Raw genomic sequence first — 26,349 nt, 5'->3', positions numbered from 1 at the left:
AAAAGAGACAAAAATGGTTGTTTTTCCATCCTCTTTTGAATTATGAACCTAGTGGAGAAATTACAGTCAACCATTTCTTTTATGCAGTTCTTTCTCCATATGCATGCCCACAGTTCCCAGGAGGAGGGAAAGAGTTTCATCAAGTCTGGCTTAATGTAAAAACTTCACATAAACAAACCAGTGATGCCTTCATGGACAAAGAAATCTTTATCTTTACAAATGTCATGGCTGTACTTATGAGTACAGTGGATTGTTTGAAAGGCTTTTGTTTGCAGCTCTGAAAGTCCCTATGCTCATCTAACCTAGAGAAGGCAGACTCAGAATTCCCTTCCCCTTAGTCAGAAGAACCCTAAAAGGTACTTCTGACTCTCAGTGAAGGAGATTTAAAATAACTGCTATTTAAAATAGCTAGGTGGCGTGGTGGATAGAGCACAGTTCCAAAGAAGGTAGCCATCATGACTCTGGGTCATACTAAACATAAACTAAACTAAATCTTTGGCACCTGAAAGATAAGTAAAAGCATCACATCTTCTGGAGAAGGATTTACTTTTGAAATGGGTAAAAATAATACCATTACATGGCTAAGTTGATTTTAGAACAAATTCGCTTTGCTGAATCTTTAAATTGGTATGAAATCATTATAAAGATTGATTGTAGTGCATACATATATAATGCATATGATACATATAATTAACTAAAGTGATGCTAAGAAACACAGCCCATGTCTCCACTTTTTATTGAATTCTACTTTTTGTTTCTGCTTTTCCATTTAGACATTTAAAGGGTCTACAACCTCTAAACTGTTTTTCTTGATTGTGGTTTTTACTTGGAAAATCTTCCCAATTTATTGACTGACTGGAAAACATAAAAATTAATTCATACTTCCACAGATAAACCATATTTTTAAAGTAATACCAGCACATTTTTAAAAAACATAATTAAATACAACCCACAAATACGTATCTCTTATGCAACATCATGTGTTCCATTTGGTTGCACTAAATGTTCATTAAAAAGAAAGCCATCGCTGAATTGTTATATTTAGCAAATTTGTGCCAGGAAGCTTTCAAAAAGAAAAGAAGAAATTTTGAAGTAATAAGAAAAATGACATTTCTACTTGTCTAACAAGCAAGTCTAAAGCAATCAGTTGTCAATCACAAATCTGGAAAAATTGTGAAGATGCAATTAAACACATCAACTTTTTTATATTTGTTTATTTTTAAAATATTCTTTTTTAACATTCAAGGAAATGAAGTTCAACATGTTTTTGTTTTAATCATTCCATTCCCTAAGGAAGCTCATTTTCTCATTTATCTCTTCACATTTGAGTGTAATATCCCCCTCTTAAGAGTTAACATTCCTAGTGAAGGCCTCTCAGGGTTAAAAATCATTAAAACAAAGACAGACTATTCTCAGAAGAGGGAGAGAGGCCTTAAATTCCCAGATACCTTCCCGATTCTGCTAGGTAGTGAAACAGTGGACTATTTCCAGAAAGATCTTGCATTGATTCTGTTAGGGAAGGAAATAGTAGAATACTTCCAAAGAAGAAACCCTGCAGTCTTAGTTAGCCACCTATTTGATAATGGACTGGGAGAACAGTAACCTGTCTTTTCTTATTTGACCTTGCATACTCAGACATTAATTCATTTAATAGAAGGTCATTAGAAATCTTCTTCTGATACCCTCACCATCTGGATGGTGAGGTAATATTTTATGAAAACCTTTTATTCTTCTCTTTGTGGCTGGGTAGATTTTTTGCATAAAGATTATAACTCAGGGCGGCTAGGTGGCATAGTGGATAAAGCACTGGCCTTGGAGTCAGGAGTACCTGGGTTCAAATCCTGTCTCAGACACTTAATAATTACCTAGCTGTGTGGCCTTGGGCAAGCCACTTAATCCCATTTGCCTTGCAAAAGCCTTAAAAAAAAAAAAGATTATAACTCTGAAAACCTTAACCAATCAGGTTGGGGGGGGGGGGGTTTGGGGAGGGAGGAATCATAGCCATATAATCTTGCTTGACTCAGGGCAGCAACTTGATCTTCACTACCTTTGTGAGACTTGGAGTATGCCCTTTTCTCAAGAAAAGCCAAAATAAACTTTCCTTTTTGCTCAGAAGAGTCTCTATATTTTTTTAAGTGGACTTTTATCCCACATAGTTTATGGTACATTGACCAGGAATCTTAACCCCCTCCCTGAGACTCTCTTGGGCATAAGCACAAGCAGGCGCCATGCTGGGGTGTTTTCAGCAGCTTGTGATTTAGTGCCCAAGTAGATCCCTTGAAGAGTTTGGGAAAGAATCCGAAGAGGGACTTAGCTTGAGCAAAACTGAAAGCCAGAAGACTTACAGAGGCAGGACTACAAGGAAACGGCACAGGAAAGATCCAAGAATGGTGCCAGGGTACTAAGTTTGTGTACACAAGCCTAGCAGGTTCTAGGCAACCCTACTCTTGTCACTTCCAATAAGGGATCCAAATCTCCAGGTTGGGTTCATTTGGTGCAGAAAAAAAGGACAAGAGTAGAAATACTCCACACAATTAAAGTGTGGGGAGCCCAGGTGGTTGGAGGCCAAAGGGCATGTCCAAGAGTTTAGAGGCCAATGGGCAAAGGTGAAGGGTCCTGGAAGTGCAGGTTGAGAGCTCTGGGGTATAAACAAAGTAAATAAATCTTCCTAGGAGAAATTCCAAGAGACATTGGGCTGTAAAAATGGGAGGGTCAAATTTAAAGCACCCCTACAGCAGTATATTATTCTAATCCCTCCCTGAAGTGCCTGGAGATAGTCCCTTGGAACTTCAATTTACTAATTGGAATAAGGAAATATCAGGGAAAAGTGTAGAAAATGATAAAATGCTGTTGACTTTTTCTCTTCCCTGCTTTTTCACTGTAATTCTGTGATGCTACAATGCTTTCTCCTCTTCTCCTTCTTCCCCCTCCCTGCTGCTTTTCTTCAGGGTGCTTACCTGGTCTTTTTTTTAAGTTTGTTATCTCTTGACCTTGGGAGAGAAACAGGTGCAAAAAGGGAATTTATTAAGAAAAAGGGACCTTATTTTGATGTTAAAGAGACAATGAAAATTACTAAATATGTTAAATAATGAAGTCACATAAAGAAATGTTATTTTAACTTGAAAAAGGTTTTGGGAAAAGTAAATCCCAGAAAGTCAAGAGAGTCAGACTAATTCTAAAGTATAAAATTTGGTTACCCAGAAATTCCAGAAAATGGAAACTAAATAGTTAATCTTTTACCAGAATGATATGGTAAAATTATAGTTTTGAGATTCTCGTAATGTTAGTTATTACAGAGAGTAATGGAACAAGGAGGGGAGCTAAGAACAGAAAAGTCCCCCCAAAAGATCTTGCCTCCTTATGAGAAAAGTTATATGGTTTATTCTATCTGAAGAAGGGAGCAGGTAATATTCTAATTAGGCTACAAAAAAATTTTTTTCAGTAGCTGTTTGCCTTCTCAAAGGTTTTACAAGTTAAAATCAAGAAATGTTAAATATTAAAGCCTCCCAGAAACATAAGTAAATGCAGCACTACCCTAGGGCCAACTGGGGAGTACCAGAAGGAGATGCACAAAGTACCTACCAAGGATCACTCAGAGCTCTCATTTAGCCAGCAGGTACACTGCACAACATGAAAACTTAGTTGATTTAGAAAGTCTAAAAAAACTGCCAAGTCAGTAAAAGAATCCAGCTATATAAAGTAGTATAGTAAAAACAAACAACTAAAGTGAGCAAATTCACATCAATGAGACAAAAAGGGTCCATTTCAATTCATTACTGATCTCTTTAATAACCTTCCATTCATAACATCTCTAAATTTAAACTTTATAATCCACATAGTCTTATTAAAGCAGAAAAATGCAATTTCGACACCGAGATGCCACAAGTCTCTTAGGAATGGGGCTGAATTTTTACCATTGCAAAATATCAGCATAGTATTATGAGTAAATTAATGCAGTAAAATCTAATGTCAAACAAGATAAAAAAAAATGCAGTTTTATTTTCATTGCCTCTCTCAGTCTTACAGCTCAGAGCTACTTCCTAGTCCTCAATATGCTGAAAAGAAGCACCTGACTGAAATGAGAGGGGTGGAGTCAATATGGTGTAGTGAAGGCAGGGGCTCACCCGTTCTCTCCAGACTACTCTAAATACCTTTAAATAATGACTAACCAAATTCTAGAGTAGCAGAACTCACAGAAATATTGAGGGAAAGAATTTTCTAGCCCAAGACAACCTGGAAGGTTGAAGGGAAGGGTCTGTTACACCAGGATTAGATAGGGTGTCAGCACAACAACTGAACTGACTCCAGTCATCCCAGAACAGACTGCAGTGCACATGGGTCCCTGGGGGCACCTGGGTAAGTGGCAGTGATGACTGCTTTCAGATCTCTCAGTCCAGGGAATGCCAAGGACAACTGGAAAGCTCATCAGGAAAAGTCTGCCACACCAGATTGAGAGAGGAGCTCAGTAGGGTCAGTGCATGATGTAGGGAAAAGATGAAGAGAATTGTGAATGTAAACAAAGAAAATTGGGCAGAGATGTAAATTGAACTAGAAGTAGAGAATTATGATTGTAACAAACAATTTGTAATCTTTTTTTTAAGGTTTTTGCAAGGCAAATGTTAAGTGACTTGCCCAAGACCACACAGCTAGGTAATTATTAAGTGTCTAAGGTCCAAATTGAACTCAGGTACTCCTGACTCCAGGGTGGGTGCTCTATCCACTGTGCCACTCAGCCTAGCCTCCCAGACAATTTGTAATCTTAAATGCTACTCAAATTGGGTGGAGATCCCCATTCTTAATGATTCACTGTTTAATGTAATTGTTTAATGTAAAATTTGTGTCCTGATCTCCTTAGGCTTTACCCTCTACCTAACTCCTGGCCCAGTATAGGGGAAGAGAGTTCACCTTTTGCCCTCTGGATGAGAAGACATAAAAACCTAAGTTTGACTCAGTTCAAGCCCAGTCTTCTCTACCAACCTGTGGCCCAGCCAACACTGCTTGACTGTCTCTCCGCACCCTCCCAGTCCTTCCTATGTCTTGCAGTCTTTTTAATAAATTTTTAATAAATTCTTGTTTTATGTCCACCCTTGCTTTCCCAAGTCTCAATAATGATTCCTCATAGGCAGAACCTAACTCAAGTAGCCACCACTACAACCTAGACCCAAGAGACCAGGAGCAGGCCTGGGAAACCACCTGTCAGAGAGCCACCCTGCAGCTGCTTCCAGAGGACCCAACCTACCAACAATAAGGGAGTGGGGGAGATTGCAGAAGTCTCCTTGCTATCCCCAAGGAAGGACTCTATTGCTTCACCCATACTCAGATCTGGATCAGAGTCTAAAGCCCTAGTCTCAGGATATGGAGCAGAAGCACAACAGAGCTTACTGCCTGCAGGGGAAAAGGGAAACTCCTCAAGTTCCACGGCAGAAAAGACTTCTTGTGGTCATCCACAAACCAGAGCACAGGATAGGAGAATAGTTAGAGCCTCTCATAAGACTCTGGGGTAATTGAAAACTTGCAAGTCCTGGGGGTATCCCTGAAAACAGCTGTCCAAAAAAACCATCAAAATCTTGGGACAGTGTGTCCTCCACCCTGGAAGCAGGGTCCCATCTTAACAAAGAGTTGTGGAAAATGAGCAAACAACAAACGGGAAAAAAAAAATCCAACCTGAGACCATTACTTTGGTCCTTTGGAGGATTAAAATACACACCAAGATCATAACAAAGTCAAAATTTCTGAATCCAAAGGCTTCAAGAAAAATGTGAATTGGTCTCAGGTTATGGAAGAGCTCAAAAAAGATTTTGAAAATCAAGTAAGGGAGGTAAGAGTTAAAATTAGGAAGAGAAATGAGAGTGATGTGGGAAAATCATGAAAACCAAGTCAAGCAGCTTGGTGAAAGGAGATACAAAAAGCAGTGAAAAAAAATAACATCTTAAAAACCAGTCTGAGTCAAGGTAAAAGAAGAGAAGAATGCCTTAAAGCCCAGATGGAAAAGGAGATACAAAAGCTCTCTGATGAAAATAATTCCTCCAAACATAGAATGAAGCTTCCCTTGAAGCTGATGACTTTGTGAGACATCAAGAAACAATAAAACAAAAGCAAAAGAATGAAAAACCAGAAGAAAGTATGAAATATGTCATTGGAAAAACAACTGACCTAGAAAACAGATCCAATAGAAACAATTTTAAAATTATTTAACTACCTAAAATTCAAGACCAAAATAAGAGCCTAGACTTCATTTTTCAAGGAAATAATTCAGAAAAATTGCCCTGATATCCTAGAAGCAAAGGGTAAAGTAGAAATTAAGGGACTCCACTGATAATCTCCTGAAAGAATCCCAAAATGAAAACTCCCAGGAATATTATTGCCAAATTTCAGAACTCCCAAATCAAGGAAAAAATATTTTATAAAACCAGAAAGAAACAATTCAAATAATGAGGAGTTATAGTCAGGATAACACAAGATTTAATAGCTTTTACCTTTAAGGACTTCATAGGACTGAGAATGATATTCTGGAAGGCAAAAAGTGCTTGGATTACAACCAAGAATCAACAACTCAAGAAAACTATACATACTCTTTCAGGGAAAAGATGGACATTCAATGAAATAGGGGACTTTCAAACTTTCCTGATAAAATAACCAGAGTTGAACAGAAAAATCATGTACAGGACTCGAGTGAAATATAGAGAGGGGGTACAGGAAGGGCAAATTATGAGAGATTTAATGATGTCAAGCTGCTTATATTCCTGCATGGGAATGAGACTGATAAGTCATATAAAACTTCTCAATTCATTAGGGCAGTTAGAAGGAATACACACGCACACACACACGAACAAGGAACAAGAGGGAGTTGAATTTGGAGGTATAATATATTAAAAAGATGGAGTCAATGAGGGAGAAAGGAGTATACTGGGAGAAAGAGAAAGGAGAAGTAAGTTATTTCACAAAAAAGAGACAAGGAAAACTTTTGTAGTCGAGTGGAAGAGGAGAAGCAAGTGAGCCTTACTCTCAGAAGCAGCTCAGAGAGGAAGGGAGAGAATTTGGAACTCAAAGTTTTGGAACTAAATGTTGAAACTTGCTTTTGCAAGTTGCTCGGGGCGGGGGGGGATTTAAAAATAAAATAAATTTGAAAAAAAGAAGCAAATGACTTAAGAGACCAGCCCACCTACGAACCCCAACTACAAAATATAGCAAGGCTTCCTGTTCCTCAGTAAGTGTTTGAGTGTAAACAATAAAATTCAACTTAGGGGACACCAAATCATTTTTTTCTTTTGGAAGGGAAAGGTAACTGCTGCATGTTTTTGTTGTTCTGTTCTGTTCTCATTTGTTTTGTTGGAAGGGAGGAGGACAGAGAGATACAACTTTACTGAAAGAAGAGGCCCACCAGAAAACCCTATCAACACAAAAGGAAGAGAGGCAGTAAGGTTCCAGATTGGGCAACAGGACCCATGGATGGCATTCTAAGCCCAGAAGTTGATGGAGGAACAAGGAACAATAAAGGAGTCATCACCCTAACCTAGCTATAACTAGCTTTTCCCTTTTCACCAGTTCTTAGTGTGTATCTTCCCTGGCACTGTTGTAGAAGAATCTAACTCCCACTTATCACCTGTCAGAAATGGAAACTGGGAAATTAGGGCCATGGCTGACATTACTTTTCATCTCTTCAACTTCTTATACTTGTTAATTTGTTATGTACTAAAAAAAAGTGCTGTAGTGAATAACACCTTCTAAGTTTTAAATCTTTTAAATCACCAATAAAAATCATCTCAATAATTTACAAAGTACTTTCATATACCATTCCATTAATTAGTTGTGGATTCATTGTCCTTGTCATTCCCTGCATCTAGAATGTCTTTTGAAAACCATAGCAAATTTTTCTAGGGTTTTTTTTTTTTTGCAAGGCAATGGGGTTAAGTGGCTTGCCCAAGGCCACACAGCAAGGTAATTATTGTGTATCTGAGTCTGGATTTGAACTCAGGTACTCCTGACTCCAGGGCCGGTGCTCTATCCACTGCACCACCTAGCCACCCCCTGAAACCGTACCAGCTCTTGAAAATTACCAACAACTTTTCCACATTATCATACCCTTAAGTGATCCCTTCTCTTCTAACTATGTTAGTGCTGACTGTCCATAGCATTCAGAAAATGTTCTTCATATACCAGGTCGGTGTCTCTATTTGTAAATATATCTTATCTCCCATTATAATGTTAGTCCCTAAAGGGCAGAGAAGTCTTAAATCTCTCTTATCTCCTAAGTACTAAATATACAATGAGAACTCAATATGTATTTTTGATTAAATGTATAACTTGTAGCCTAGCCAGTGTAAGATACTTTTAAAATATATTAATAAAAATCAAGAACCAGATTCCTTAAATCTTGTTCCCAAATTAACAACTTCTGAAAAAGTCCTGGTAATTTTATGGACTAAAGAAAAAACAGTATTCAGATTCAGAGTCTTTTTTTCTAAATCATCAATAATCCTTTCAGAAAAGTCTAAGATCATGATGTTAGACCCAATTAAAAAATTCTAGTTTTCCTCTCAAAAAAAGACCTTAGGAAACTGTCAAAAATAACTTTTGATAAAATTTCTACACATTCCACAATGATCAAAGACCAAAGCTTTAACTTGTAAATAGCCCTTACTTTGTTTAAAAAGAAACCTTTTCTTATAGAATTATTATAGTCATATTTATATTAGAAATATGACTAATTCAAAAAGTGAGATTTTTTCCACAAATCATCACCCTGCAAAACTAACAAAAATGATCACCATCTACATTTGAGTTCTTTTTCCAATATCTTGGGATTTCATTTTCTGCAAAAATGCACAGAAAAGTTTTATAAATTGAATAATTATATAGGGTCTTTGCCATGTACTAAAAATTTGCTGTAATGAATAACACATTCTAATTCATATTTTTAAAAGCTCAGTTTTCAAATGTTATAACTGTGAAAGAGAAAGACTTATCTTTATCAAGCAATTCTTAATCTATTGTCTCTAGACTAAAATATTTTGATAATTATATTTTAATATAATTGATTTGCTTTTGAAATCAACCATGTTTTAAAACATAGCAACTCTAAAACATTAAATAATAAAAATATTAGCCTGAGGTGGGGTGAATAGGCTTTATCAGACTACCAAAGAGTTAGGAAACCCTAATATGAATGAATTAATTCATTGATAAAAAGTATTTACTGGATGTTAAGCACTGTACCGATATACAAAGAAGAAAGTGATAAAGTCCCTGCTCTCAAGGGAGAAAGTTCAGCAGCATGAAAGATGCAAAAGTTCAAAATCATTAAAGATAGAGCAGCAAAGCAGAAGTCAAAGCCTACAGATCCTTGGTCAGGCTGTAGAGCCTGGGGGATCTAAGTGGAGTAGTAGATCAAGGTAGGTGGTAATGCCCAGGAAATGCTAAGATGACAGCAGTAGACTGAGTTACTCCCCAAAACTGGAGTGCTTCTATTTATCAAATAGAAAATTATTATAATCCTTTTCTGATGTGTCTTCAATATATAATCTATTTCACTGATCTATTATTCTATTTATATTTTTTTTGGCAAGGCAATGAGGTTAAGTGACTTGCCCAAGGTCACACAGTTAGATAATTATTTAGTGTCTGAGCCCACATTTGAACTCAGGTCCTCCTGACTCCAGGACCTTTGCTCTATCCTTTGTGCCACCTAGCTGCCCTATTACTCTATTTCTTAACAGTACCAAAAAACTTTTATGATTTCTGTTTTATAATATAGTTTTAGATCTGGTATAACTAAGCCACATTCCTTTGAATTCCCCCCCCCCATTAATTCCTTTGATTTTTTTTTCTGGGAAGTTAAGAAAGGCTTAAACTTTAATTCACAAGTTACTGTAAAAGTTCACAGGTTACTATAAAAAGTCCATGAACTACTATACAAGTTCACAAGTTAGGTCCTTTGGAAAAGCAGCTGAATAATGAATTTATTAAAAGAGACAGTAGTTTCTAAGAAGTCAATAAAGTTAAGCAAAAAAAAAAAAAGGTAATTGAGAGAGCATAGCAAAGGAGATAGTCATTTTATAGAGATAGTGACAAGCTGCAAAGATGCAAAGAAGGTGGAAATACGGTTAAGTAAAAGACAATTGAGAGAGAGAGAGAGAGAGAGAGAGAGAGAGAATAGTCAAGTTTAAAAGGGAAAATAGGGGGGAGGGGAGGGGGACCTGGAAGCCAACTCTTTTCACTCCCTTTAGTCCCTACACAACTAAGTTATGCCCACAGAAGACAACAAACTTGCCTGACAGGCTTCTACTGTGACCTTCTGAAGGACTGAGTGCCTGAGGTCACTAACAGAAGAGAGACCTAGATCAACAACCAATTGGAAAAACAGCACAATGTTCTCAAATAATCTAAAAAATGTCCTCCCACAATCCAGTGATTCTATATGTTGGTACTCTTCTAAAGAGCTGGGGCCTGAGAAATTGATTGTTATCCATGGTCATGTGCCCAAAGGTGCAGACAGGTTCCAGGTGGATTTCCAATGCGGCAGCAGCACAAAGCCTGAAGCCAGATGTGGCCTTGCATTTTAACCCAACACTGATAAAGGAGAAATGGGGGTGGGAAGAGATCACCTAATGAGATGCCTTTTGAAAAAGAAAAACCTTTTGAGATCATGATTATGGTACTGAAGGACAAGTTCCAGGTGGCTGTGAATGGAAAGCATCTATTACTATATTATGGCAAAGTACAGATTGTGTCCCCTGGATTTCACAGGAATTTGTCTTTAAGAGGAACCCAAGAAACTTCTTTGAGAACACTGAAGATGAATTTAGGAAATTCTTTACAAGGAACCAAGAAACTTCTCTGGGAACATTGAAAATGAATCCAGGAAATCAGAAGCAAACATCTAAGGTGTCACAATTTACATTTCCTTACATTGTAAGACTGAGCTCTGTACTGAACCCCAGATGAACTATTGTCATCAAAGGAGAAATAAAGAAAAATCTGAAAGGAAGCTTTAGTATTGACCTAATAGCAGCCAGTACAAAGGACATAGCACTGTATTTGAACCCAGGACTTAATGTTAAAGCATTTGTAAGAAATTCAGATGAAGAAGTACTGCACACTTTCTATTCAGCCTAGGGATGTATTTTGAGATGATCATTCACTGTGCTTCTAATGAATACAAAGTTGCTATTAATGGAGCCCATGTGTTAGAATACAAATGTAGAGCTTTAAGGAGCTTGGCACAATCACAATATGATTTATGCAGTAGGGGTCTTTTAACATTGTCAATGTGGAATTCCTCTCTGCTGTCCATTTTCCTTATTTTGTCAAGTTACCTTTCATAATATAAAAACTGAAAAGGGAATTTTCAAAAGTTATTACTCAAACAACTCAGACAGAACAGAGAGAAGAAATCTGTGGCTCAGGGGATATTATAGTAAGTTTTAATGTAATTCTGGCTCACTCCCCACCACAGGTTCCTCTTTCCCTCTTTCTTTTTCTGAATTGCCCACCTCCTCCCAACTTTTATCTCTTTACCTTGAGCATTGTTTAACTGTACTTAGGGTAATCAGGGTTAAAAAGGATTGCTGAACTCTATTCTAAAAGAATCTAAAATGTAGTTAAGCTGAACTAAATGTATAGGATCTGGCTTATAAATTGCTAAAAATCTGATACTCTAGTTTTGTTTTCCCATAATGCATTGCAGAATAAGCTTAATAGCTAACTGAACCCCCCCCAAAAGAAAAAAGTATGACTTGTAACTAATTCCTTTTTCATAATATCCATTTATATTGTACAACAGTCTTAAACAATTCAACTATTACATTGACAAGCATGAATAATGAAATTCCTGAAGTCATCCATTTCTTTGCATTCTCTTTGCATTGGGCTACAACTGATAACCATATTTTATATAATCACTGTATCTTTGAAGAGTATGAATTCAAATACATCCCTCCATGTTAGGGGATTCATTATTGAGACTAATCAGAATCCAATTATAGTACTTTAACTATTATCCATAGTAAATGAGTCAAAGTTAAAATAAAAAAACCTTTAAAAACAATGCTCGGGGCTGCTAAGTGGCATAGTGGATAAAGCACTGGCCTTGGAGTCAGGAGTACCTGGGTTCAAATACGATCTCAAGACACTTAATAATTACCTAGTTATGTGGCCTTGGGCAAGCCACTTAACCCCATTTGCCTTGCAAAAACCTAAAAAACGAATGATCTTGAATCTGTAGGACAGGCAAAAAAAATTAGGCTCAGGGAGTTTATTTTGCCTATGAGCAAATACCAATTTCTGAAAGATCTGCACTTCAAAGCTGTGAATAGTCTTCTTTCATTCATTTTCATTAAAAGTCCCTTTGAACCATACTAAAAATAGCTCGAGAATATACACCCAGAAACTTAGGATAACTCCACTGTAAAATAGTATGTCTGCGTGAATTTTATTTTTGATATTTTCTTGGTGGGGTGAAATGTATCATCAGGATCAGATTTCCTTACATATTGAGCTTGAATGTTGATAAAGCAGTTGCTATCAGAAAATGCAGTACTGAATTTTGAAAAAAGACTGTATGGTAGAAAGATGGACTTGTTTGTATGAGCTATTTAACACACAGAATCTTACCCCATCATGTCCATAGTAACTGAGATTGAACACTGCTCTACCTAATGTGATTAAAAATGAAATCTATATCAGTAAGTGGAGATGCTTTGCTATACCTCAAAGCTGGTTAACCAGTGGAAATTTAGTATAACCAGTTCACTTTAAATCAAATCATTTAGCAAATTTCAAGGAGGTACCCTGATCATTTTGTACAACTGAATATTGCTGAAATCGACCATCTACTGGGTCTTGGACATTTTTTCATCTTGGTGAGATTTTTAATATACTATAAGAGTAGAAGTACATTCATATTTTTTTAAAGAGTATTTGACATTTTTATTTTTCAAATACAGCAGAAACAGCCTAAATGTTTGGAGTCTTTTCCTCCCTTTTTCTCTCTATAATCTGGTCAGAAACTATTTCTTCAGTATTATTTTTTTTTTAATTTGATGAAATCCCATAACCACCAGAAAACTGGCACTTTCAAGGGTTTTCAATTAACCCTGTTTACCTTTCTGGGGAAAGTAGCAAATTTTCAACTTTCTCCAAAACCTTTTCCATCACTAAGTAAGGCTAAGATTCTGTAGAAAAACTTGACTGGTAGAAATAATAAAAGAAATCTAGTTATATTAAATGTTAATAGGAAAAAAAGGTTGTAAATATGGAGCAACGAGATAATTCTTAGTGTAGAGGTTATGAAGATTGAATCTTTTTTCATGGTGTGTATCATAAAATCCTCAATAATTCCTACAGGAAAATTTGTGTTTTTATGTACACACACACATACATACACAGTTCTTAAAACTTGGGGGGGTGGGGAATGGGAAGTAAAGAAAACTTAGATCGACTGCAGGCCACATTTTGGACAGCCCTGGTAATGTTCTTTCTTAGTTTTGGTTTTTCTTGGCTTAAGTATCAGCACCGTAACTTCGTCATTAAAGGAATTTGGCAGGACTACTTATTCACCTATTATTTTTCCAAATAGCTTATATAGTGTTGGAATTAACTGTCTTTAAATATGAGATATAATTCACTGGTAAATTCATCTGGCTCTGGAGATTTTTTCCTTAGGTAGTTCATTGATGACTTGTTCAATTTCTCTTTCTAAATAGGGAGTTAAGTATTTTATTTCCTTTCCTGTTAATCTGAACAATTTTCATAAATATTCATCTATTATACTTAGATTATCGGATTTACTGGCATATAGTTAAGCAAAACAGTTATAAATTATTACTTTAATTTCCTCTCCAATGGTAGTGAATTCAATCCTCATTTCAGAATTTCTATTTGGTATTTAATTGGGGATTTTTAATTTGTTCTTTTTCTAGTTTTTTAAGGTGCATGCCCAATTCATGGATCTCCTCTTTTACTATTTTATTCAGGTAAGTAATTTAAAGAGAGATTTCCCCTAAAAACTACATTGGCTACATACCATAAGTTTTGTTATGCTCCCTCTTTGCTGTCATCCTCTTGAATGAAACTATTGATTGTTACTATGATTTGTTGTTTGATCCACTCATACTTTAAGATTAGATTATTTAGTTTTCAATTAATTTTTAGTCTACCTTTCCAAGGCCGTTTATTACATGTAATTTTTATTGCAACATAATCTGGGAAAGGATGCATTTGGCCCTGGAGTCAGGAGTACCTGAGTTCAAATCTGGCCTCAGACACTTAATAATTGCCTAGCTGTGTGGCCCTTGGGCAAGCCACTTAACCCCACTGCCTTGTGGAAGAAAAAAAAAAAACTGAAAAATTTTTTTAAAAAGGATGCATTTAATATTGCTGCCTTTCTGCATTTGACTATAAGGCTTTTATGCCCTAATGAATGGTCAGTTATTTTGTAGGTACCATGTACCAAGGTGGAAAAGGTATTCTTCCTGTATTCATTCAGTTTTCTCCAAGGATCTATCATATCTATCTTTCCTAAATTTCCATTCACCTCTTTAAGCTTATTTCTTGCTCATTTTGTGGTTAGATTTATCTAATTCTGAGAGAAAAAGAGATTGAGCTCCCCAAGTAGTATAATTTTGCTATTTCTTCTTGTAACTCACTTAACTTCCCCTCTAAAAATCTGGATATGCTTGGTGTATTGATACTTCTTCATAATCTATGGGATCTTTTAGGAAGATGTGGTTTCCTTCCTTTAAATTAGATCTACTTTTGCATTTGCTTTGTCTGAGATCAGGATTGCTACCCCTGATTTTTTTTTTATTTTAAAGCAAAATATATTCTGCTCCAGTCTTTTTACCTTTATTATATGTGTACCTCTCTCCTTCAAATATGCTTCTTGTAAAAAACATATTGTAGTATTCTGGTTTTTAATCCACTTTACCATCTACTTCCATTTTATGACAGTTCATCCTATTCATATTCACAGTTATGATATCTAACTGTATTTCTAGCCATCCTATTTTCCCCATTATTTAGAATTTTTTCTTTCCCATCCCTCCTCACCAATGTTTTGCTTCAGACCACCACACTTCCCTCAGTCTGCTCTCCCATCTATCAATCCACCTCCTTTTCTTTCCCCATCCCCTTTTATTTCTACCCTCCCTTCAATCAAGTCCTCCTTCCCTTTTCATCCCTTTCCCCTTTAACTTCCCTATAGGATAAGTTTCTAAACCCAGCTGAGCCAGGTATGTTATTGCTTCTTTGAGTCAAATCCAATGTAATGTAATTTTACCCTATTTAGCCTCTCCCTTTCCTCTTCTCTCAGTACAATTATTTTTTTAATTTTTTATATCATCACATCAAATTTTTTCATATCACATCAAAATTAACTTATACCCACATCCTCTATCAACTTCTAAATATCATAATTGAGATGCAGTTCTCAAGAGTTACAAGTGTCATGTTCCCATGAAGGGATGTAAATAGTTTAATCTTATTAAATGTTTTTTCCCCCTGTCTATCTTTATATGCATATCATGAGTCTTTGAAGACTGAATTTCCATTTAGCTCTTATCTTTTCATCAGGAAAGTTTGAAAGTCCCCTATTTCATTGAATGTTCAGTTTTTTTTCCTCCTGAAAGATTATAGTTAATTTTTTCTTATTGATTGCAATCCCAGTTCTTTTGTCTTTCTGAATATCCTGAATGTCCTCCAGTCCTTTAGTATTGAAACTGCTAAGTCCTCTGTAATCCTGACTGTAACTCCTTAATATTTGAATTGTTTCTTTCTGGCTGCCCACAGTATTTTCTTCTTGACTTGATAATTCTGGAATTTGACTCCACTAAACCTTAGAATTTTCTTTTTGGGATCTCTTTCAGAAAGTGATTAGTAGATTCTTTCAATTACTATTTTAATTTCTGGATCTAGAATATCAGGGTAATTTTCTCAAATAATTTCTTAAAAGATGTCCAGGCTCCTTTTTTGATCATGACTTTCAGGTAGTCCAATTATGCTTAAATTATCTCTCCTGCATCTATTTTCCAGGTCAGTTGTTTTTTTCCAAAGAAGTACTTTAGATTTTCTATTATTTTTTCCTTCTTTTGAATTTGTCCGACTGATTCCTGATGTCTCAAAGAGTTTTTAACTTTCATTTCACTTGTCCAATTCTAACTTGTAAGGAATTATTTTCTTCAATTAGCTTTTGTATTTCCTTTTCTTTCTAGTCAATTTAAGGAATTGTTTTTCCTCTGGATTTTTTTCCCTCATCCATTTTTATATTTTAAGAAGTTGTTTTCCTTTAATAATTTTAGTGCTTCCTTTTTCAAGTTGTTGACTCGTTTTTCATAATTCTGAATAACTCTCATTTTCCCCCCAATTTTTCTTCTACTTTTCTAATTTGATTTTAAAATCCTTTTTGAACTCTTCTAAGAGGACTTTTTTGACTTGAGAACAATTCAAATCCCCCTTTGAGGCTTAACATGTAGGCATCTTGCTTTCCTCTTCTGAGTTTTGTATTTTGATCTTTCTTGTCACCATAGTAGCTCTCTACAATGAGGGCTCTTTTTGACTTTTTGCTCATTTTTTAAGTTGAGCTCTATTCCTGGAAGCGAATGAGGCACTGTTCCAAGTTTTCTGTGCTAGAGGTCAGGGGCCTGGTCCCTGGCTTTCCACACTGGGGCCTCAGGTGCTGGCAGCTTGCCCAGTGCAGGAGTATCCTATCTAGTCAGCTTGTGCTGGCATTCTGGGGCTTACACTCCACCTTCTGCCCTAGGGCTGAAGGCCTCACAGCTAACCATAGTTTTGTTGTGTCTCAACTAAGGCACCTCAGCTGCTAATTCCTCCCACTGGCTGGCCCACCCACCCCCTGCCTGTGCTACCTATGCTACCTGTGTTCCCCTTTAGAACCCAGGGGAAAAAAATGGTAAACCATAACCAAAAAATGGACACCCTAAAGCAGGAAATCAATGACTCCATAAGACAGCAAGAAATATTTGAATAAAATCAAAGGATTGAAAAAATATAAGAAAAAAATAAGAATGGCAGTAGTAGAGGCAGACTGGTGGTAGTAATAGTGCAATAGTAGTAATGGTAGTTGTGGTGGTGGTGATGGTGGTGATGGTGGTGGTGGTAATAATAGAAGTAGTAGTAGTAGTAGTAGTAGTAGTAGTAGTAGTAGTAGTAGTAATAGTAGTAGTAGTAGTAGTAGTAGTAGTAGTAGTAGTAGTAGTAGTAATGGCAATAACAGGATAAGAAGAAATAATCTAAGAATCACAAGACCATAATATGGAGGAAAGGGGAGAGCCTAGTTACACATGTGCACACACACACACACACATATGTACATATATACACATATACTTAAAGACAGATAGAAGGAAGGTTGAATGTAAAATGAAAACTGCCTAAAACTATTAGAATCAGACAGCAATGTGAAGATAACCTAAAGTCACTGATGATTTTCTAAAAGGGCTCACATACACAAAAATTCCAGAAATATCATAACCCAAATCCAGATCTGCCCCAGCCAAAGAAAAAAACACAAGCATTCAAAAAGAATCAATTCAAACATGAAGGAACAAACTACCTTCAGAATCTTAAAAGACCCTACTTCTACTATAAACAAGATTTTAGAGTATAAAATTACAAAAAAAAAAAAAAAACACACAAAAGAAATACTTATAACTTATTCTGCCAAATATAATCCAAAGGGGAAATAAATAACTAATAGAATGAATGCTTTCAAGTATTTCTGATGAAAAGAGCAAAGCTGAGTAATAATCTTAAAATACAAACAAGTCAAAAAAATCCTAGAACAAAAATTCTCTTCAGCAATTGAAAAGAAAAATCAAGAAAACAACTGTTTGATAAGGTAGTACTAACACACTAATAGGGAAAATTCTAAACCTTAATGCCTTCAAAAGGCTCTAAAATGGTGTTAGAAATGGAGTGGTTCTGCTATGACGAGAAAAATAAAGAAAGGTAAAAGGAAAAATTCTAATGGGGAAGACAATATATAATCAAATACATCAAAATAAGCTACAAATAAGATAAATATGAAATAGCAGGAGGCAAAGGCTTCCTAAAAAGACAGTATTTTAGTGGTTCAGACCCCTTGCAGCCTTCCAAGACAGACTGCACTCACAGAAGATGGAAGAGACATTATGAAAGGCCCCAAGGATTCTTGGCCCCTTTTCTCATCAGAGGAAAAGGGTCCAAATATAGTTCATAGGCAGTAGCAGGAAGGGGGGGGGGGGGGGGCGCAGAGGGGTAGGCTTCCAGCAAGACACAAAGAGAGTTTCCTTGCCTCCTTCCCTCAGAGGACCTGCTGGGTGCCCAGCTGGGACAAAAAAGGGAAAGAATTTGCTATTTTTCATACTTGTGATAGAATAATGGGGGGGGGGGGTAGATATCAGATTCTGGAGTAAAGAATAGCAAAGGAGGTCAGTGTCACTGGTTTATAGAAGAATCTAAGATGTGAGTGGAAAGGCAGAAGTGGGTCAGATTATGAAGGGTTTTAAAATTTAAAAAACAGGATTTTTTTTTTTGAAAATTTAATCCTGAAGGTAATAAGAAGCTTACTAGCATTTAGTATAGACAATATAGAGGTAATAGCTTGGGAAAGAATGGCAGAGTACAGGAAATGGGTGTCCTGATGAGGATGAAGAATAGGGTGAGGAAAATAGGAAAGAAGAAATGGTAAAAAATTATGTTTACATAAAAGAATTAGAAAATTCGTGAACATGAAAGTAGAACATCTTTTAATTTGCTTTAACTTTAGCAAGATCAAGGGTATGACTATCTCTGTATGTAGTTGAAATCAGGAAACTAAGAAAATCAAAGAACCTAAAAGTTACAGTATTTGTGGGGGTATCAATATTATGCTGAAGCCAATGAAAGAAAAGTTGGAAGATGAATGGAATTGAATAGATTAAAAGCCCACCTGAATCAAAATCCAGATATATCTGGATATCATGAACCTCAAAGGAGAAAAGGTTGGTGAGTATGGTGGTAGAGGGAGCATCTGAAAATAACAATGGGTATTCATTCCAACTCCCCCAATGACACCAGTGAGTTGAGGAGCAAGAAAGAGTAGTCAATCCTAGAAAAGTTGTTATTTTGTAAATTACTCTCCTAGTTCTGTGAATTTCACTCTTTATATGCTCTATAAATGTATAAAATAATACCAAGAAAATATCATTAATCCAGCCCATATATACATGCAAGATCAGCAAATCACCAAGATGACTCTTTGAGGACATGGACTACCTACTTTTGTTTTGAAATTCCCAGATCCTCTCTCTTTTCTGTAGAAAACGGATAACAATCCAACCTTTGATTTCAGTGGTATAAGGAACTCCCAATCTTCACCATTTCTGTAATTGACAATCCTAGAAAATTGCCTCAAGTAATAAGGAATTTGCCAAGTGTTAAAAAAAAATCATGACAGAGGTTAAGATTTGAAATGAGGTGAAACTGGTTTGGAGGTCAGCTCCCTATCCAATGCATAGAGTTATGTAACTATAACTATAACTGAGCACAAAATAAACTCAATGAATTGTTGTTGACTTTAATTCTCAATCAAGAAACATTTATCAAGTTACTACTGTGTTCTAAGAACTGTGTTAATACAAGTCTAAAGGAAAACACAATCCCTGTCCTCAGTGAATTTATAACCAGTACATATATGCCACATAAACCAGAACAAATTTCTTATCCCTTTAGAGACTTTTAGTTTAGGTTCTTTGGCCTGCTGTTTTTGGTTCTTTTTTAAAACTGACTTTAAAACTTATCTACATTTTATCTTTTTGTCAGATTCATAACAGCTCCAGGGATAAACTATTACGTGGAGAAAAGGCATGTTAACATAACCATAATGTTCTCATTTGCATACCACAACACATCCCAATTCTAAGAAAGAAAGTATTCAAATTTCAAAATTTTCATTGAGAGTTTAATCTCCTGATGAAAAAGTGAATAAACCAGAGGGTGAATAAACTTATATGGAGAGAAATGGAGTGACTTGTCCTAGATAAATGCCAAAATGGGATTACAGATGTCTAAAAACCAGGTGAGCATTTAATTCTCTAACTATAGGAAACAAACTCCCAAAGAGTATCTGCAATGCCATGAAAGGATAGTGGGGGAAGGGAAAGGAATCTTGGTTCGATGCCCAAGAAAAAATACACATCAAACCAGCTAATTCAGAAGTAAAATACAGATTTTAAAAAGTTCGCAGTGGTATAAGATTCATACTTTACATCTATTTTAAATACAAAGACATAACACATTCCAGCTAAAAGTGCACTGTAAAAAAAAAACCTTTTTTAAACAACTAGTAGTTATTATAAAAATAAGTACTATCTTTCAAAAATCTGCATATAAGCTATATAATCACAGACTAAAGGGTTTCTATAGGTAAAGTTTTTGTCTGTTGAAGGGACTTTTATTTTTAATTACAGTCTGTTTCAATAGACTTGTGTTACTTTTTTTTTAAAGACTAGGTCTCTATATCTCACCCAGGCTGGAATTGATAAGGATACTTCTAGGCCTATCCCCTACTAACAGAGTCAGCAGGTTTGACCCATTGTTCCTTTTAGTCCTTGGCAGGATTTACTACTCTGTAGGCAACCTGTATCCACCCATTCCTTGAGGCTCACAACATTGAGCCTGACTCAGTATTTACTCCATTGTGCCCAGAATTTTCCATCTTAGTGGATCTGCCAGCCTCAGTCTTTCCAGTAGTTAGGATAATGGGAGTGTTTATTTATCATCACATCTAGTTTATTGATATTTCTTAAAAACCAATTTTTTTTAATTCTGTCCCCTTGCAATCATTCTCTCTCCATTTCAGTCTTCCACGGTCCTACTGGAACTTGGAAAGAAAAAGCAAACTTTTCCAAGGCTGCTAAACTTCCTACTTTTTTTCCTCTGTCTTCTAAAGTTGTAGAAATAACCATATCATTTGTTTCTCAATCCCCTGAAATCCAATATACACCAATCTGCTGAAATTGCTCTCTATGAAATCAGTGAAATTCTCATTCTTTTCTCAGCAAAAACCTGAAGTTAGAAAAACATGTAGAATAAAAATATGAACCCTCCTTATAAATTAAGTACAAAATATAGAAAAATCAGACTACTTTACTGGTTCATCATCTACATTGGGTTAATCCCAAAGGTGAGTACTATTCTGATCACTCTCAACAACTGGTCATCTGATGATGTCATCAACTCTAGTAGGTTTAATTATCATCTTTATGCAGATGATTGACAAAATTCTACATTCGACTCTATACTGCTTCCTGAGCACAAATTCCAAATCATCAAATGCTTGTTAATCATTTCAAAAGGGGTGACCCAAGACATCTGAAACTTAAGAGATCCAAACACTAAGTCACTTTCTTTCCTCTCCAAACCTATACCTCTACCAAATTTCTTTATTGCTGGTGTGCATCCACAGAGCTTTCAATCCACCAGGTTTGTAAGCATGGCATTACCCTCATATCTTCATTCCACATTTAGTAAGTTGCCTTTCTATCACCCCAGCACAGCTTATATCCAACCCCTTCTTCTTCCTTAAATAACTACCCCCATGAGATCAAGCACTCATCAGCTCTCACCTGGACTATTGTCATGACCACCTAACTAGAATTCGCAGAATCAATTCTCTCCTCACTAAACCTTTGTCCACAGAAGAGCCAAAATAATATTCATTAAACACAAGTCTGCCATTGTTGTGCTCCAATTCTATAAACTCCAGATATCTCCCTAGTGCCACTAGAATAGAAAATAAACTCTTTCTACTTTTCAAGCCCTTCATAAACTTGCTCCAACCTACTTTTCTGGTTTCAAGCCATATTATATATTATTAATAAGCTTTAAGGTTTGCAATACCTTTCATGTATATTATCTCATCTAATCCCCACAATCCTAGAAGTAGGTTCTATTACTATCCCTATTTTACAGATGAGGAAATCGAAGTGACAGAGATAAAGTAACTTAATCAGGTCATAGTTAGTGACATCTGAACTGGAATATGAATTTGTGATCCTCCTGACTCCATGTCCAATGCTCTCTCAGCTAGCATTTATTAAGCATCTACAAAAAAAAAGTAAATCCCAAGACTTCTCTCCATTCCCTGTTGTGGTGCAGTGGATAGAGCACTGGCCTTAGAGTCAGGAGGACCTAAGGTCAAATCTGGCTTCAAACACTTGACTTACCAGCTGTGTGAACCTGGGCAACTCACTTAATCCTGATTGGCTCACAACCAGGGCCATCTCCAGGCCTCCTGATCCATATCTAGCCACTGGACCCAGATGGTTCTGGAGGAGAAAGTGAGGCTGATGTTTTAAGACAGCCCCCCCCTCACTCAAATCTAATTCATGTGTCTTTATGGCATCACTGCCCTGATGTCATGATCTTCTCTGAAAATAAAAGACAACCATCATAATCATCAGTCACACAGTAGAACTAGATTCTTCCTTCTTTTGAACTGGCTTCCCCCCCCAGGATGTCTCACTTCTCTGAAGATTCAACTCAGATTAAAGTAACACCTATTCAAAATCCTTTACCAATCTCCTCAAATTCTAATGCATTCTCTCCTTCACTACCTTATAATCATATATATATTCATTTTTATTTATGTATATTGTTTCAGCTAATAGAAAGTAAATTTCTTTAAAGCAGAGTCTATTCCTTTTTTTGGTTTTTTTGTCTATATTATTATGGACTAGCACAACTCAAATAGCAAGCACTTAAATGTTTTTCATTATTTTAATAGTCAAAAAAGCAAGCAATATAAAATGGAGATCCATACTTTCATATATAATCCTTTTATTCTGCTGGACACAACATGTGAAATTCTCACTTTTTTAAAATCCCTAAGATAAATTAAATTAAAAAGATAAAACTGGACAAATTAGCAAAATATTCTAACATAGCTCAAATGTCTTAGACACTTCTGACAAAACAGTAAAACCAAGATTAAAGACTAACATGAGCCAATAAGGAGATTCAATTATTTCACTATAAATTAAAACAGTGTCAAGATAAACTTGGTTGAAAAAGTAAACAAAATTTATCAGCATTTAAGCAAAAAATAAAAGTACATAACATGGATTGATTTTATAAAAAGAGTATGATAGTCCAAATGAAACATGCAGACACAAATTTTGAACTCTGGCAGCACTTTTCATTCCAAGAATCTCAAAGACTAAAGACTAAAAAGATTAAATCATTAAATCAAAAAGATTAAATCATTAATCCTTTCAAACTTTCTGTGAAATAAGTGTCATGTGGATACAGAGGACTGATCTCTACAGAATTAAAAAATATATAACCATATTAAACTAGTAGAAAAGGCTGGTAGAAAAAGGTCCCCAAAAGTTCAAATTAATTCCAGAAAAATACATTAGCTTATCTGTAACTATGTACAAGAATATGACCTAGAATTTAAAACTCAAGGGAATTAATTCCAAATCTCTACTTTCAAGTTAATCAAACATTTATAAAGTATTGCTTACATGCAGGGAACTGTTCTAGTTCTTGGAATCAGAAAAATTTAAAAAACAAGATAGTTCTTGTCCTCAAAAAACTTGCAATCTAATGAAATCTAATTAGTTTAAAACCTAAACTCCTGGTAGCAATATGGAAAAATTATTTCATTAATGTCCACAAAACTACAAGGGCTCCAACAAAATGGTAGCAGTAATGTGAGCAAGAAATGACAACCAAGTCATCTTCTTTAAAAGAAGATCATAATTCACAAAAGAAACAGTAAAGGTTAAAATGTAAAAGTCAATTCTTAACCTGAAATGGCAAGGTTCCTTTCCTAGCTACTCTGCAGATAGTGTTTTTTCCCTCTACCCCTTTCTCCATCTCCTTTTCTTCTTCTGTCTTTCCTATCTTTTAAGATTAGGCAAAAAAGAATAAAACAAAAAGAGAAGAAGAAAAAAGGAAATGCAAAATAATTATTATTCTTATTATTATTTCTTTGTAAAATGGATTAACATCAATTATTTTCTTTTTTTAGTTTTTTGCAAGGCAATGGGGTTAAGTGGCTTGCCCAAGGCCACACAGCTAGGTAATTATTAAGTGTCTATGGCCAGATTTGAACCCAGGTACTCCTGACTCCAAGGCCAGTGTTCTATCCACTGCGCCACCTAGCTGTCCCCAATATCAATTAATTTTTTAAATGCTTCCATTAAAACAAGATCTGGGCTTTTCTAATTTTCCCAAAATAAGAATTAAATAATTATATGGAAAGTAACAAAAGGTACTTGAAATCTGAATCTGAGTTTATGTCTCCTTTTTTCTGTTACTACTTCTACTAACAATAATGTTTGTTATATGTTTGAAAAGGGATAATCATGCAGACAAAAGTTTAAGAAATATGTTCCTGCTAGGAAAAAAGTATTTTGTAATATCTAAGTAATGTTAACTCGTTCATAATAAATACCTTTATTAGAGGACTAAAGTTCTGCCCCAAAAAGGTTTTATTCAATCAAATAGCACTTATTGCTTTTTATTCCCCCATCTTAATCCTCTTGACATATTTTGACATTTGAATACTCCAGTTTCAGGATATTCTTTCCTTCACATGCTCTTCCTCCTTTCTCCTACTCTTTGTAGAGGATGTATCTCAATGAGGGACTGGGGCGGGGGGGGTGTCTGTTTTTTCTACATCTACCTGTGTCTGTGTGTGTCTGCATGTCTGTGTCCCTTGACCTGGCTCCAGTCTTACATCTTAAGATGTCTATGGTGCACCACCTCAAGCTCCAAATGTTAACCAATAAGCTTATTTTCTTTGGAATCAGTCAAGAAACCCTCAAGTTTTTATTTTTAAGTTCTTGAGATTGACCCTCTCAGAATATTCAAAAGAAAAATGATCTATTCCTCTCATTAAACCACTTGGTTGGCTCTTCACACTTCTTAGAGGTGTCATTGCTTTAGTGTGCTTCACAGCATAATTGTGAGATAATATAAAGTAAACTGTGGAAGAAAAATATTAAAAGTGTAAAAATATGGTTAATAAACTTTAGTATTCTTCTATTATAAAGCAGAAATATCACAAGTATTGAAATCCATGTGGGTACTTTAACATAAGTTTGAGAAAGTGTTTTATTTACCCTGGTATTTCTAAATTGTGTTCTTGAAGATGTGTGATTTGAAAGTCTTCCTGTGCTTTCTATTTCTTTCTATTTGATTCTAATATTAGAGGCAGACATTGGGATGTAGGAATCATACTTGGCTTGAATGAAATTTCTTCATTCTTTGCAGCTTTAGTCTTAAATATTTCATAAGCATAATTTTATTATTGGACTTTTAAAACTAACTTTTTTTTAAGGGATAAATGGGACCTCAGTTTAAATCAGGTCACAGAATGTATTAAAGACGACAGCTGTTATTTTCAATTCTGTGATAAACAGAAATAGGAATACACATTCGGGTGTTTATATAAAAGATACAATATTATGAAGTCTTAATGAAGATTGTCACTAGTATTTTTCAGTTAAGAAAAAATGAGAAATCCTCTTTTCCAGGTTCTCACTTATTTGAGTATAAATTTTCAGTAAACAATGTCACCAATCTCCTTAGCCTCTCCATCTGAATGTATCTGGCTATAAAAACCAGCAGTCATGCCAAGAGACCAGTGGTCTTCAAAATGTTCCCACTGAAAGATAATATTCACCCTCAAGGAATATTTGTTTGTTCGCTTGTTTTTATAAAGTTTGGTAGGCACTGTATTTAAGACTAATTCCACAACACATCACCTTTAAGACTGAATTTCATTCAATGACAGCTATATTTAAGTTCTCATATGATGCATAAATTTTATTTTGACTGTGAATTTATCAGTGTGAATGAACTCTCTAGACTGGAAATCCCTCCACTGATAATGACAGCAGGTCGTTCCAAACAATTGGGGCACGGAAAGGGTAAAATTTGTCCATCACAGTCTTCCTGACTCCACACTTGTCCTTGTATCTAATACCTGACATGCCTCTACTAAATGGTACATCTGGGAAAATTCAAAATAACTTAAACTTTTAGAACAGGAGGGAAAAAAGCATTTATGTGCTAAGGGAAGCTAAAGTATGGAGATAGAAGGCAAATAACACTAGCATATACTTGCACAGGAAACATTTCAATAGCACTTCCTATGTGCCACGCACAGTTTTGTGAGGATCACTGGATATCATAACAACCGAGGGAGCTAGGTGCTATTCTAATGCCTATTTTACATTTTACATAGTCAAACAGATTAAGAGACTTGTCTAAGAAAACAAGTGTAGTATTTGAACTCATTATTTCTCTGACTACAAATTCAGGGCTCCCTTCTTCCCAATTCTTTTCCCAGGTTTCAGA

General features: G+C 35.6%; 1 protein-coding gene and 1 pseudogene across 1 annotated transcript in view; one reads left to right on the top strand and one right to left on the bottom strand.

Annotated features, from left to right (window-relative positions):
* LOC141510225 (galectin-8 pseudogene) overlaps positions 1-10,849 on the top strand; it is a 50,832-nt pseudogene extending 39,983 nt beyond the window's left edge.
* Positions 1-26,349, bottom strand: part of DDX10 (DEAD-box helicase 10) — a 325,417-nt gene that overhangs the window by 180,771 nt on the left and 118,297 nt on the right. The gene's annotated exons all lie outside the window — the stretch shown is intronic.

This window comes from Macrotis lagotis, chromosome 1, assembly GCF_037893015.1.
Source record: "Macrotis lagotis isolate mMagLag1 chromosome 1, bilby.v1.9.chrom.fasta, whole genome shotgun sequence".
Classification (NCBI taxonomy): Eukaryota; Metazoa; Chordata; class Mammalia; order Peramelemorphia; family Peramelidae; genus Macrotis; species Macrotis lagotis.
Note: the sequence above shows the minus strand (reverse complement) of the source record. Positions and strands in the feature narration are given on the sequence as shown.